Raw genomic sequence first — 6,000 nt, 5'->3', positions numbered from 1 at the left:
TGAATACATTTAACACATGATTTCTTTGTGTTACATGCGATTCCCTGTGTTCCTTTCTATCTTTTATTATGAGCCGTCCTCCCCTAAGCAGTCTGAACTGAAAGTGTTGCTTCCTATGACTGTGAGATGTGGTTGTCTCTCTTAACTACTGTGCCTTAATATGAATACACTACTGTAAGTCACTCTGGATGAGAGCGTCTGCTAAATGACTGTGAGATGTGGTTGTCTCTCTTAACTACTGTGCCTTAATATGAATACACTACTGTAAGTCACTCTGGATGAGAGCGTCTGCTAAATGTCTGAAACGTCTCAATGTCCTAAAGGAAGAGAACAGTGAACCTGAGTACATCAGTTTGGATTCCAGGCTAAGGGACTTCAGCAGAAACTAACACAGCAGTGAGCCATATTCAACATTCTCCTCAGTACGACACAATCTGTGGGCTTTATGTGGAATGGGAAAGTGATGATACTGTTTCAGATAATAGGATGTATGTTACTGCTAGAGAAATGTATTGACATGGAGAGTGGATTCTACTGAGGTCCCCCAAATATACAGGCAGGTGTTATTGCTCCCCACTGCAGTGTGATTCTGTAGTTATACTGCCACCTAGTGGGCATTACAGTTCAGAGAGAATATCCTCTGATAGATGTACTTCTGTAGCTGCGTTTACACATTATTCTTTGTTAAATTGTAACCTTTATTTAACTAGGCAAGTCAGATAAGAACAAATTCTTATTTACAATGACTGCCTACACTAGCCAAACCCGGACGACGCTGGGCCAATTGTGCACCGCCCTATGGGACTCCCAATCACTGCCAGCTGTGATACAGCCTGGATTCGAACCAGGGTGTCTGTAGTGACGTCTCAAGCACTGAGATGCAGTGCCATAGACCGCTGCGCTATTCTGGGAACCCAATTCTGATAAAAAAATGACTAATTGGTCTTCTGACCAAAGATCGGCTGTGAATTATATTTGACGTGAAAATATCTGATGTGATTGGTGAAAATACCATTTAGTGAAAATAATTATTGGAATTGGGCTTTATGTGTGACTTCCAGTGGAGGCTTCTGAGGGGCTGGAATGGCATCAAACAGACGGATGCCATCTGCTCCAGCCATTACCACCAGCTCATCCTCAATTATTACGGTGCCACCAACCTCCTGTGCAGCCTATGTGTCGCAGAGGAGTAAAGTTGTACTCATTTTATGGAATGTAAAATGTGTGATTAAATGATCAAATTGAGACATATTACAGAATTTACGGCCCCTAATCCCGACTGTCTGATTTTATAGGATTGCGGATGAAGACAATTCAAGCTTTCACCTAATCCTATATAGTCCTTGTTGTCTGTCTGGATGAGCCTGGTGGTCTCACTCTCCTCCACGACACATCTAGTTCCAACCTGATCACTCTCAGACCCACATCTGGCCTCTGCTCCATGGTTAGGCCCCTGGCAAAGACTGGAGGGGAGGTGCGTGCTCGTGTGTATGTGCACCTGCGTGCACGTGTATGTGCGAGTGCATGTGTCAGAAAATGAAGGATTAATCATTAATTACGACCAACCAAGAAAAGGCCTAGGCATCAGTCTAAAACCTTACTGCTAGGTGCCCAACCCTGTGAAGGGAGAGAAGGAGAGATGGAGAGAAAGAGGGAGACGGAGGGGGGTGTAGAAGAGAATGTCGTAAAAGCGGGAGCGAGGTTTGTTTAGCCATGTTGGGCTAATTGGTCTCGGCGGGCAAACTAATGGTTTTACTTTTATGGCCGGCATCCGTTGAAAATAACTGGCCACGAACACAGAGATGTTTGGTTTTATGCATTTTCATTAATTATTTTCATAAAACCCAGAGAAATTAACCCAGAGTGAAGTCACCTAATTTAACGCCACACTTACTGCGGCCTGAAAATGGATGAATTCAACAGATGCTCAACATGTAGGCCTATTGTAGGCCTATTTAACTTACCAGGTTAAATAAAGGCAATAAATCATTTAATTACTTTTGGCCTGTTTTAAAACTATGGCAAATACTGTAATTAAGTTTTACAGAAACAGAGCATTTCATGTTTCATATTTTAAAGGATTTATATTGAACTAGAATCTAGATTGTAGCTGATCACATATTTCAACAGGGTCTGTGCCTTGCCCTCTACCATATATCAGGTTGTATAATGTGTTTTTTTAGAAACCAAGTATTTTATATTTCACATCAGATGACCGAGAACTATATTGAAGCGGATCAGCATTTTTCAACCACACACTGGTTGACATCTCTCTCTCGCTCTCTCTCAGTTGTAAGTGCCCCCACTCATATTCTTCCCCTTCACCACCAGTCCTTATTGTCCTCCTTCATCAGGCCGTGACTCAAGCATGTGACACCACCACAGTTCTCTCTCACATGGTGTTAGTCCGTCTCAATAAGCCTCAACCACCTATCAAAGAATCCCAAACCGGCCTTTCATAATTTACTTAACGAATGTTTGTTCTCCTGAGTAATCTGATCCTAGATCAGATTCGCCCAGAGAGCTGTGGTACTCCCAGTCCTGTGGTCTAGCATGTGACCACAGCGAGAATGGCGAGAGCCAATGCCAACTGTGAGTTGACGCTGCGGGCCTGGCAAGCCGCAGCTTGTCCGCCGGTAATGAAAAAACAACATGGGGTGAGGCTGGCGTGATGGAGTGAGGCCCGGGCTGGTCGTAAGCTAGCGCCAACACAACTGTCCCTGCCACATTAGTTGGCACTGGCCGTAGGGCTGCACCAGTTGTCCCGGCCCCTAATCCCGCCTGTTGAATGACCTCATCATTGCTCGACCCGGGCCTGGCCCTGAGCTCTCTGCAGCGGCTGCCATCGCTCGTTACTGCCCCAGCCAGGCAGCAGTTGGCTGCTCAGCACACGCTGACAGAACATGTTGAGGTATAAACAGGCACGTGTATGAGGAGATGTAAACATGTAAACATGAATAGCCTAAATAATGAGTTAGAAGCCAGTCTACAGAGGCTGTCAATGCTTATTCCTGTAGCAGGCAGCCGTAACTAGTCAGCACACACACATAGAACATGTGAAGGTACACACACAGACACATGTATGTGTGTGACCGAGAGATTGAAAAACAGCTTCTATCTCAAGGCCATCAGACTGTTAAACAGCCACCACTAACATTGAGTGGCTGCTGCCAACACACTGACTCAACTCCAGCCACTTTAATAATGGGAATTGATGTAAAACATATCACTAGTCACTTTAAACAATGCTACTTAATATAATGTTTACATACCCTACATTATTCATCTCATATGTATATGTATATACTATACTCTATATCATCTACTGCATCTTTATGTAATACATGTATCACTAGCCACTTTAAACTATGCCACTTTGTTTACATACCCTACATTACTCATCTCATATGTATATACTGTACTCGATACCATCTACTGCATCTTGCCTATGCCCGTCCTGTACCATCACTCATTCATATCTTTATGTACATATTATTTATCCCTTTACACTTGTGTGTATAAGGTAGTAGTTTTGGAATTGTTAGTTAGATTACTCGTTGGTTATTACTGCATTGTCGGAACTAGAAGCACTGTAGCATTTCGCTACAATCACATTAACATCTGCTAACCATGTGTATGTGACAAATACATTTGATTTGATTTGATTGATTTGATGTGGAGATATCGACACACGTGAAACACACAGACGTGTGTTTTATAGCCTTAACACTTACAGGTGGCTCTGCAGTGGTTGTCATAGCAACAGTCACCCGTTGGCTACTCAGCACACACACTGAGCATGTGAGCTGGCAGGCTTCCACAAAATGCCTTTTCTACGATATACACACAACAGCATTAGGTCATATGAAACTGCTCACACACACACACACACACACACACACACACACACACACACACACACACACACACACACACACACACACACACACACACACACACACACACACACACACACACACACACACACACACACACACACACACACACACATCCTAGCTGTCACCACTGCAGAAACCCTGCAAACACACATATGCACCCTCACAAATACGCACACTCAACCAAACACTGTAATCTGTGTGTGTGTGTGTGTGTGTGTGTGTGGTTGTGAGCAGTTTCATATGACCTAATGCTGTTGTGTGTATATCGTAGAAAAGGCATTTTGTAGAAGCCTGCCAGCTCACATGCTCAGTGTGTGTGCTGAGTAGCCAACGGGTGACTGTTGCTATGTGTGTGTGTGTGTGTGTGTGTGTGTGTGTGTGTGTGTGTGTGTGTGTGTGAGTGTGAGTGTGAGTGTGAGTGTGTGTGTGTGTGTGTGTGTGTGTGTGTGTGTATGTGTGTGTGTGTGTGTGTGTGTGTGTGTGTGTGTGTGTGTGTGTGTGTGTGTGTGTGTGTGTGTCACCCTCTCACAGTGCCATGGTACCATGCAAGCTTCCAACTGAGCCCAGCAAAGTGGCACTGAGTCAGAAGGAAAGGAAAGGCATGGTCTGCTTCCCAAATGGCACCCTATTCCCTGTTAAGTGCACTCCTTTTGACCAGGGCTAATAGGGCTCTGGTCAAAAGTAGAGTGGAATCGAATCTACTCCTAGAGGAAAGAGAGGAGTGAACACAACACCTTTGACATGCCTTGTACTTGGATTATCTTCTCCTTCGTCTTTCTCTTTCTTTCTGTATATCTCAATCCATCTCTTAGTCTATTTTACCCAGCGATGAAGCCTGTAACATAGCCGGCACTTCGTATGTAATCTGCCTGTGCTTTACGCGGCATTTCTCCCTGCTGTTTGCTTGTGTACTCTCCCTGTCACCACATCGCTCAGCAACCGTTAGCGGCTAGCGCCATGTGTGAGGTCACAAATCACATCACCTCTGCAACGGGAGACGGTGACACTGACACTTTCAGGAAGCACCCTGGGTGTGGGGGATTTATGGCAGTGGGGCCCCGGGAAGCCCTGAATGCAGAGAATGACCCCATTAAGAGGTGACTGGCATCTCTCCTATCCCTCCTTGTAGAGAGGACAACAAGTGGTGGTTAGCACTAGTCGATAAATCAGAAAGAGATTTATCTGAGAGAGAGAAACACAGAGAGAGAGAGCGTGAGAGAGAGAGAGCGAGAGAGAGAGCGCGAGAGCAAGAGAGTGAGAGAGAGTGAGGGAGAGAGAGTGAGGGAGAGCGAGAGAGAAAACGAGAGAACGAGAGAGAGAGAGAGAGAGAGAGAGAGAGAGAGAGAGAACAAGAGAGAATAAGAACGAGAGTAAAAGAGAGAGCTGAATAAATGCGTAGCAGATATATTTTCCCCTTGATGATAATTCCGCCACTATTTGAGTTTTCCGTCCTGGTACCCAGGCTGTTGCCTACCTGTCCATGGAGAATTGAACATGTGTTATTCTCCACATCTCAGATTAGGCCCCAGCTACAGCTCTCTGAGGCCTCCTGCTGGGTTACTGTTAAATACAACATGAAAAGCCCAGGCCAAAGCAGGGGGGATTGCCATGTTGCACTAGGCTACATTATTGTCATGATGTTGGTGTATGAGACTGCAACTGACACAATGGCAAGTCTAAGGGTACGTCCAAAATGGCACCTCATTCCCTTCATAGAGCCCTGGGCCCTAGTCAGACGTAGGGCACTATACAGTGTAGGAATATACCACCTAATATACCACCTAGCCCTGGTCAGACGTAGGGCACTATACAGTGTAGGAATATACCATCTATTATACCACCTAGCCCTGGTCAGACGTAGGGCACTATACAGTGTAGGAATATACCACCTAATATACCACCTAGCCCTGGTCAGACGTAGGGCACTATACAGTGTAGGAATATACCACCTAATATACCACCTAATATACCACCTAGCCCTGGTCAGACGTAGGGCACTATACAGTGTAGGAATATACCATCTATTATACCACCTAGCCCTGGTCAGACGTAGGGCACTATACAGTGTAGGAATATACCACCTAATATACCACCTAATATA

The sequence above is a fragment of the Oncorhynchus kisutch genome, unplaced genomic scaffold (assembly GCF_002021735.2).
Source record: "Oncorhynchus kisutch isolate 150728-3 unplaced genomic scaffold, Okis_V2 Okis06b-Okis10b_hom, whole genome shotgun sequence".
NCBI lineage: Eukaryota > Metazoa > Chordata > Actinopteri > Salmoniformes > Salmonidae > Oncorhynchus > Oncorhynchus kisutch.
The sequence above is the reverse complement of the archived record's forward strand: the minus strand, read 5'-3'. Positions refer to the sequence as shown.